Below are 10078 nucleotides of genomic sequence, written 5' to 3' on the forward strand. Positions count from 1 at the left end.
CCACAGCAGAGAACTGGATCGGAAGTGGAGCAGCCAGGTTCAAACCGGCGTCCACATGGGATGCCAACGCTTCAAGCCAGGGCGTTAACCTGCTGCGCCACAGCACCAGCCCCTGCTATGCTAATATACCATATAAAACTATACTCCAGCACCCACAAAATGATTAGTTTAAGAAAAGGGGGGGGGCCCCACTGTTTCACATCACAGTTCTAGAAGAATTGGCTAAGAGATAGCAAGAAAAGTCAAAGGGACTTATCATAGAACTACAAATATAAGGTAATAAGTCTTAAATTTAGGAGTTGTCTGTGAGGAAGAAGGGGGAGGGTCTGAACTGTTTGTTTAGGTATCTGTAAGAATCAACAGGATTAATGACCAAAGGGTGAAGGGACAAAGAGTCTAGAATAACTCTGAAAGTTTCGGGCTAGGGCTGGCCCTAGCCTGAAGCACTGGCATCCCATATGGGCATCTCATATGGGCAGTTCAAGAGTCGACTGCTCCACTTCTGATCCAGCTCTCTGCCATGGCCTGGGAAAGCAGCAGAAGGTGGCCCAAGTCTTTGCGCCTCTGTACCCGTGTGGGAGTCCCGGAAGAAGCTCCTGGGTCTGGATCGGCACAGCTCCAGCCACTGTGCCCAATTGGGGAGTGACGCATTGGATGGCAGACCTCTCTCTCTCTGCATAACTCTGATTTTCAAATAAATAAATAAATCTTAAAAAAAAAAAAAGTTTCTGCCTTTAAAAACCAGATGAAGAGTGGTACCATTAACAGAAACAGAAACCTGAAATAAGCCAGGCTTAGAAAACCAGAAGGTGAGATGAGGTCACAGTGGTTATGGGAGAGCTACAAAGTAGTGCCAAGTAGAGTCTGAAACTGTAGAAGGGGATTTAGGGTGGAACTGTAGATTTCATAGGATATAAGGCATCTGCATTTGAGGTTGTAGCTTAGATAAGCCAGCAGAGAAGGAAGAGGGTGAAAAAGGGCAAGTCAATCTTAGAGTATGTCAATATCAGGAACTGGCAGGGGAAGAGAAGCTCACATATACCAGGAACATCATCCTTCCCACCACACTGGCAAACTCATTTTAAATAGGTCTGCAAGGGCCGACTCTGCAGTGTAGCAGGTGAAGTCACTGCCAGCAGCACTGGCATCCTATACTGGCACCAGTTCAAGTCTCGGCTGCTCCACTGCTGATCCAGCTCCTGCTAATGTACCCAGGAAAGCAGCACATGGTCCAAGTGCTTGGGACCCTGCACCCACATGGGAGACCTTGGAGAAGCTCCTGGCTCTGGATCGGCCCAGCTTTGGCTGTTGTGGCCATTTGGAGAGTGAACCAGTGGATGGAAAATTTCTCTGTCTCTGCCTCTCTCTCAAACTCTGCCTTTCAAATCAATCAATCTTTAAAAAAAAAAAAAAAAAAAAAAAAAAAAAAAACCCAGACTCAACAACAACAAAAAAGAAACAACTCAATTTTTATAATAGGCAAAAAACTTGAGTAGGCATTTCTCCAAAGATATTCAAATGGCTGATAAGCCCATGAAAAGATGCTCAACAAAACAGATTATTATGGAAACGCAAATCACAACCACAGTGAGGTATCATCCTTACATTCATTAGGATGGCTACCACAAAAAAATTCAGAAAGTAAGAATTGGCAAAGATCTGTAGAAACTGATTCAGCACACACTGCTGATAGAAATATATCATTTTTCAACTGCTGTGGAAAACAGTATGATAGCTCTTTAAAATATTAAATATAAACTAATTATGTGATCCATCAAATCCACTTCTGTATATATAACCAGAAGAACTGAAAGCAGAGACTTGAACAGGTATTTGTACACCCATATTCATGGCAGCAGTATTCACACTAGGCAGAAACAAACCCAACTGTCAACTGATGGATGAATAACCAAATGTGGTTTATACATACACTGGAATATTACTCAGCCTTAAGAAAAGAAGGAAGTCATGCTATGTGCTGTAAAACAGATGAACCTTGAGGACATTATGCTAAGTGAAGTAAGACAGTCACAAAAGGTGACTGTCCCATATGGGCACCGGGCTCTAGTTCCGGCTACTCCTCTTTCAGTCCAGCCCTCTGCTGCGGCCCAGGAGGGCAGTGGAGAATGGCCCAGGTCCTTGGGCCCCTGCACCCGCATGGGAGACCAGGAGGAAGCACCTGGCTCCTGGCTTCAGATCGGCGCGGTGCACTGGCCATTGCAGCCATTTGTGGAGTGAACCAATGGAAGGAAGATCTGTCTCTCTGTCTCTCTGTCTAACTCTGCCTGTCAAAAAAAAAAAAAAAAAGACAGTCACAAAAGGACAAACACTCTATGATTCCACTTACATGAAGTACCTAGAATAGTCAAACTCAGGGACAGAGGGTAGAACCCTGGTTGCCAGGGGCTGGGAGAAAAGGAGAATGTGTTACCGTTTATTAAGTATAAAGTTTCAACTTCACAAGACAGAGTTGTATGGCCCTTCTCCCTCTTAGTACTAGCTACATGTACTTTTCTTTCTTTTAAAGATTTTATTTCATTTGAGCGGTAGAGTTACAGACAGAAAGAAGGAAAGACACAGAAAGGTCTTCCATCCACTGGTTCACTCCCCAAAATGGCCAAATAGCCGGAGCTGCGTCAATCCAAAGCCAAGAGCCAGGAGCTTCTTCTAGGTCTCCCACTTGGATGCAGGAACCTAAGCATTTGTGCCATGTTTTGCTTTCCCGGGCCACAAGCAGAGAGCTGGATCAGAAGAGGAGCAGCCAGGACATGAACTGGCGCCTGTATTTGATGCCAGCACTACAGACAGAGGCTTAGCCTACCAAGACACAGCACCAGCCCCCTATATATGCACTTTTCCTCCATTGCTCCCAGCTCCCAATGTAGCTGATACCATGGGTTTTAGAGGCATGTAAAGCCCAGTTGGTCTCTAGGTGCTCAATGATCATATGGTGGACAAAAGCTACATCAAGGAGTATGCGCCATCACAAGATGTAGTATTCAAAGCAGGCTCCAGCCCTTCACCAGATGACTTACGTCATGTCCTAAGCTGGTATAAACACATCAAGCCTAAGTGAAGGAAAAGGCCAACCTGCCAGGAGTAAAGAGTTTTGGGGGCCGGCATTGTGGTGTAGCAGGTTAAGCCTCCCCATGGGGAGTGAATCAGCAGATAGAAGATTGCTTATTCTGTCTGTCCTTCTCAAATAAATAAAAAATAAATCTAAAAAAAGTAAGTTTTGGCCAAGTATGGTCCTGCCAATATGGAAGATGTCACAGGAAATGGAGCTACAGATAATAAAGACAAGGATGACTCTGCTCTCTTCAGATCTGAAGAAGAAAGTGAAGAGGTTAAGAGAGCAACTTGCACAGTATAAATCAAAGAAAGCCTGCACTTATTGCCAAGTCTTCCATCTTACTAGATGTGAATCTTTGGGAAGATGAGACAGATATGGCAAAATCAAGGACTGAACCATAGTATTCGAACTAAACTAGTTTACTGGGTCTGGGATTTAAAAACTAAACTTGAAGATGATAACGTTGGAACATAGGTGTTAGAGGAACAGATCACTGCTTTTGAGGACCATGTGCAGTCCATGGACATGGATGCTTTCAACAAGATCTACAATCTACTTTGGATCATTTTACTTAAATAAAAGCTGGAAAGATTTACGAAGGAAAAAAAAAAAAAGAGCTCTCTGGCTAGATGATGGTAATGGTAGCAGAACAACATGATCCCAATGTCACTTAAAAATGGTTCACATTTTCATGTATATTTTATAAATTTAAAACAAGAATAAAACTGAAAATTACAGATTTAGAATGCCATTTGGACATGCATTTTTAGACTGTAACATTGTGCAATTTATGAGGGAGCTGTGAGACTGAATAGATCTGTCTCTACTTTGAAATACAAACATACCTGTGAAAAACTAGCTACATTTTTTTCTCTTTAAAGAAGATTCCTTGGGGCCGGTGCTGTGGTGCAGCAGGTAAAACCGCTGCTGCCTGCAGTGCCAGCATCCCATATGGACACCAGTTCAAGACCTGGCTGCTCCACTTCTGATCCAGCTCTCTGCTATGGCCTGGGAAAGCAGTGGAAGACAGTCCAAATGGCTGGGCCCTTGCACCCACCCGCGTGGGAGACCTGAAATAAGCCTCTTGGCTTCGGATCAGCACACCTCTGGTTGCTGCGGCCCACTGGGGAGTGAACCGACAGATGGAAGACCTCTCTCTCTCTCTCTCTCTCTCTCTCTCTCTCTCTGCCTCTCCTTCTCTCTCGGTGTAACTGTGACTTTGAAGTAAAAGTTAACAATTCTTAAAAAAAAAAAAAAAGATTCATTGAAAAAAAAATTTTAAAAACTGGGGTAGGCATCTTACATCCTGCCTGGGACACCCTCCTCACATGTTGGGAGTATCTGGATTTGCATTTTTTTAATTTTTATTTTTTAAGATTTATTTTATTTGAAAGTCACAGTTACAGAGAGAGAGGAGAGGCAGGGAGAGAGAGAGAGAAAGAGAGAGAGAGAGAAAAGAGAGGTCTTCCATCCGATGGTTCACTCCCTAGATGGCCGCAACAGCCGGAGCTGCACCGATCCAAAGCCAGGAGCTTCTTCTGGGTCTCCCATGTGGGTACAGGAGCCCAAGGACTTGGACCCTCTTCTATTGCTTTCCCAGGCTATAGCAGAGAGCTGGATCGGAAGTGGAGCAGCTGAGCCGGCGCCCATATGGGATGCCAGCACCTCAGGTGGTGGCTTTACCCCCTACACCACAGCCCCAACACAGCCCCACCACAGCCCCAGCCCCTAGATTTGCATTCTGGCTTCAATTCTGATTCCAGCTTCCTGCTTATGCATACCTTGGGAGGCAGATGATGGCTTGAGTACTTGGGTCCCTGACATCTATGTGGGACTCCTGGCTCTGGTCTGGCCCAGCCACAGCCATTACAGCATTTGAAGAGTGACCAGAAAATGAAAAGATCTGCCTTTCAAATAAATAAACAAAAATTTAAAAAATAAAACACCTAATTTGAAAAGAATCAGCTGCAATGTAAATTTTATTTTTTTAAAGATGTATTTATTTATTTGAAAGGCAGTGTTTACAGAGAGAGAAGGAGACAGAGAGAAATTTCCACCTGCTGGTTCACTCCCCAAATTTCCACAATGCCTAGGGCTGAGCCAGGCCGAAGCCAGGAACCATGAGCTTCATCTGGGTTTCCCATGTGGGTGCCGGGATCCAAGTGCTTGAGCCACCCTCCGCTGCTTTGCCAGGCACATTAGCAGGGAGCTGGATCAGAAGTGGAGCAGCCAGGACTGGAACCAGTGCCCACATGGGATCGCAGGCAGCAGCTTTACCAGCTATGCCACAACACTGGCTCCAGAATATAAATTTTAATCCACTAACCACTTTGTTACGTGCCCCATAGTACAGAAAACACCCTCATGTATACCCTCCATTCTCTCAAACTCCACTATTGGAATAATTTCCTAACAAGTCTCTTCACTGTCATCCAGCTTCCATGTCACGACTAGCTAAATCAGAATGTACTATGCATCTGCATTGTGCCAGGCACTGCTCTAGGTGCTTAGAACAGAATTAAAAAACCCCAACCCTCAGGGACTTCAATCTGGTCCAGGAGAAAGAAAAACCAAATCACATCACTTCAGGTAGTAAATGCACTACGAAATGAAAGCAAGCAGGACAGGAGGTCAACAACAGCAAAGCAAGAAAGCAGTCAGGTAAGACCTCTCCAAGGTGAATGACCTGACATTTGACAGGTAACACCTACCCACAACTGCACTATTCTGTTTATCTGGAAAAGCCGTGACGATGTACATCTAGAGGCTACAGCTACAGGCAGCAAGCGTTCCATAACCTATGAGAAGTGATTCTACGTAGCAAAGTATAAGATGAACAAATAGCAGTGAGACAAACAACGAAATAAGGAAATCAATTCCAACTTCTTTCGGCAAAGTAGCATCATGGAAATAAGGGAAGGTATCTGGCCTGGCGGTTATGACACTCACATCCCACACTGTGTACCAGGGTTCAATACCTGACTCTGGCTCCTGACTCCAGCTTCCTGCTAGTACACACTCTAGGAAAACTGATAATTGGGTCCCTGTCACCCACGTGGAAGAACTGGATTGAGTTCCTGGTTCCCAGCTTTGGACCAGCCAGCCCAAGCTACTGGGGGGCAACTGGGAAGAGATCGGTGGATAGCAGCACTGTCTCTGTTAAGCAATACTTCAATAGAACATATTGTTGTTCTAGGGAAAGTCACACCAAAGGGAGGTAAGCAGTCAGATGTTCAGGGGAAACCCTCTTCTTCAAGAATAGACCCACATTTCTGATTCTATCACAAATTGGGCCTGAATGAGACCCTGTACCCTGGCAACAAACTGCTTTACCATTTGTGTTTCCCAGGGTTTTCTCACAGGCACTCAGTATTCCAAGAAAACCAAGCACCTCAGTGAAATGTTCTGCTCTCTACATATCCTTCTCACTATCTATGCAGTGAGGATTCCCTTCTCACTGTATCTACTAAGGTCCTATCCTTCAAAGCCTATCTCAAGTAGAACATGACACGAATATTATATCCCCAGAGAAATGGTATCACCTTCCTCAAACTCCCTTTTTGGTCTTAAACACCTGATGTTTAATAATTTGTGTTCTTGTTTTATTCCTCCAACTGGCTCAAGCTTCTTTAAAAAATCCCGTACAGCACGTTTTCCAGAGTAGGTGCTCTTTATTCATGTTTCTTCAATATACAGGAGACTCAAGACACAGAACTTGGCTGAGCAGAAAAATTTAAAAAGGCAACAGCCCTACTTGGTGTAGTTCTTGGCACTAAAATGCCTAACAGAAGAAGAGTAAAGCACAGACTAATTCCGTTCAAACTCTGGGTTAGCCACCAACTTAATGTGAACTCCAAGGAAACTGACTTCTCTGAGCCTCAGTGTCCTCATCTGTAAAATGGTGAGACCATCCCCTAACTAAAAGGTTAGAGTATGAAACAGAGTTCACACACAAGAACACACTTAACAACGCCTGGCACATAGTAAGTATGTATGTTAGCTGCCATTATGTTTATCAATACTTCTCTGGAAGCCAGTTTCTCCATCAGACCTCTTTCAACTCAAGAATTTCATACCAAAGTCCCACAAAACACTGAAGATGTTAGAGATAGCTATGAGTTGACAAGTGAGGGTAACCATCTTAAGGTAACTCGAACCCAGACAAAGCACAGAAATATACAAGTTAGGAAAAGATATGCAAAGGAGGGAATTAGTGAGGGCTAGGAAGTGAGACTAAGAGTAGAATACAAGATGGTAACTGTGTTTTGGGCAACAGTGGAAATTAGACAGGATAAAGGCAGAAGACTTAGAGTGAGCATTTAGCCCCAAGTTCAAGAAACCCACGTCCCACACAGGCATCACCTGTGTTTTATACTTGGCTTTGGTTCCTGACTCCAGCTTCCTACTAACGCAGACCCAAAGGGGCAGCAGTGGTTGGGTTCCTGCCACCTGTAGGAGAGATCTGAACTGAGTTTCCACCTCCTGGCTTTGGTCTGGCCCAGCCCAAACCAGCTGTCCCAGACATTTGGGGAGTGAACCAGCAGATGAGAGCTAGCACACTGTCTCCCTGATAATCAAAAGAAGAAAACAGTGGACCAGAAACATCTGATTATATCAACCATATCATCACCTGTATTTTCATAGCTGGGACAATCACAGTGACAGCTGATTAGCAACTTCTCTACCTAATAATGAAAATGTTATCCTTGAGAACATCTGGCATGCTGTCAGTGCTTTAATGAGGATCTGTATAAAATTTAGGAATTTCATCCTTCTCCTAAGGTCGAATATAAGTCATTGCTGAGTTATAGTTATTTTAGAAGTATAACTATACTTTAGAAGTATAGTTATTTTAGAAGTATACCTTTAGAAGTATATTTTAGAAGTATACCTTAGCTTAAAGATACAGAGTTGATTATACAACTATCATTGTGATAAAGTGCAAATTTACAGAACCATGCTAGTACTCTGCTACTACTACTATAATGTAAGCCAGACCTTATCACTCCTCTGCTCAAAAATTCTCAGATGGCTCCCATCCCGCAGCAAGGAAAGGTGCAATCCTCCCATTAGCCTAAAAGGCCCTGGTTGTTCTGTCCATCCTCTTCCCTGCTTCCTTGGCCTTATCTCCTGCTCCCAACACATTGATCTTTTTACTGTTCCTCCAACAAACCAGCCTTGTCCTCCCAAGGCCCTTGTGCTCCCTGCTCCCTTCCCCAGATGCAGACATTCCCTCACCTCCTCCAGCCAGCCTGCAACGGGCTCCCTGACGGAGCCTGCAAACTGCAACATCCCTCACCCCCTTTCTAGCTTTACTTCCATCTTTGATCCCGTTCCTAGCGCACCGTCAGATACACACAGGTCTCTCTTGCCCTCACTAGAAGGTAACTTTCATGGGGGAAGAGGCTTTCCCTAACACCTAGAACACACTATGCACCAATTCCAGTATTCCTTTAACGAATTACAAATTAGGACTAGGTAAATAATACTCCTTTTAGGTACGGCAAAATGCCACCTTCTTACCCAGCTTAAGGCCTCCACATCATTTTTTTGTACAAACACTTACTGCTCACCTTCTTTGTGCCAGAACTGGGCGTGGCTCTGAAAAGTTTAAGGGAATTAAGACCTAGGACCTGCCCTTTAGGAGCTCCTGGGTGCGTATGTACTGGAGAGAACCCATACAGAAACATCATTTACAAGAACATGCAAGGCAGACACAGGAAAGTGAATGACAGCCTAAAAGAGTGGCAGCAAAGAGGAAAATGCCCCCCTAAGGTGGTAGGGAGCCTCCGATTTCCCCAAACTCTAACAGGTACACTAGTTTTTCTTACATTTCTTTATACACATACTTGCTTTATTTACTCACATCAGGCAGGCTCTAAATCTTAAGCAGGCCGCAAAAAACTCTGTGTGATGCTAATCACTGATCTACTCCAGACTGCCCAAACAGCACCGACTGTATCTTTCACAGTCTTCTGATCTGGGTCTGTCGGAAGCCCCCGACCTGGGGACCTGCATGGTCCGAATGACGCCTGCTTAGGGCAGACCCTCCCCGAGGCTCTCCCCGCCTCGGAGCCCGGCACCCTGCAAATCCCTTCCCTCTCCCGGCAGGCGCCACCTCCGGAAAGCCGCCAACTGGGCCTCGCTCAGAGTTGAGAGAGAAGCGGGAGCCGCGGGAGGCAGACGCGGATCGCAAGGTTCCCTAAAGGCCTCAGCCCGCACTCCCACTCCTTCCCGGGCCCCCGCACGCCGCTGCCCGAGGCTCCGCCGACTCTTTGTTAAGCGAGGCCGCGGCTCCAGGTCTCTCGCTAGGCCCCACAGTTGCCTCCAGTGCCCCCAAGGGTTAGCGGCCGCGCGTCCCGACCCCGCTCGCACAAACCTGCTGCTAGGGCTGCAGCGGCAGCCGGTACCACAGCCGCCGCCGAGAGAATCCGACGGACCCAAGTGCGCGCGGGCTGGACCCCGTCCCGCCGCGCTCCGCGCTCTCCGCCCCCTTCGCAGCCGCCGCCGCCGCCGCCTCACGGCCCGTTGCTGACGGGGAGGGGGAGGGGAACGCTCGCCAGACATGCGCAGTGGGGAGAGTGCGGCCGAAGGGCGGGGCCTGAGGCTACGGCGCCGGAAGGCGTCCTGACTCCCCTTCTTAAAGCTCCGGCATGGCTCGCGGCTCCTCACGCCTTGACAGGAGACCGCTGCTTGGTGAAGAGCGCTTATGGCTTGCCTAGGAAGTGGGTATGGAAATAAGAGTAGGACTGCCAGACAGCCACCCAGAAATCCCAAGTGAAAAGAGGCTTGGTCGGAAACACTTTTATAAAAATGTCGATTCCCTTCACTCTGGTCCCTTCCAGACACAACTTGAGCAACATTTTTCCACACGGCTGTGACCACGTGGTCCAAGGCAGCATGGCCACCTTTTGCTTCCGGAGCACCGGTTCAGAGCGCCGTCACTCGACTGAGCCCGAGCGGAGAGGGCTAAGGCCGGAGAGGGTAGTTCCGGCCCAGGGGCGG

The 10078-nt window shown here is 46.5% G+C and overlaps 1 protein-coding gene and 1 pseudogene across 1 annotated transcript in view; one reads left to right on the plus strand and one right to left on the minus strand.

Annotated features, from left to right (window-relative positions):
* DDX42 (DEAD-box helicase 42) overlaps positions 1-9576 on the minus strand; it is a 49811-nt gene extending 40235 nt beyond the window's left edge. The window contains exon 1 of the mRNA XM_062175452.1: positions 9453-9576. The gene's annotated coding sequence lies outside the window, so the exon portion shown is untranslated. The remainder of the gene's footprint in view (positions 1-9452) is intronic.
* LOC133746788 (elongation factor 1-beta-like) lies at positions 2894-3652 on the plus strand (annotated as a pseudogene).
* Positions 9577-10078: the final 502 nt, after the last annotated feature.

Source organism: Lepus europaeus, chromosome 18 (assembly GCF_033115175.1).
Source record: "Lepus europaeus isolate LE1 chromosome 18, mLepTim1.pri, whole genome shotgun sequence".
NCBI lineage: Eukaryota > Metazoa > Chordata > Mammalia > Lagomorpha > Leporidae > Lepus > Lepus europaeus.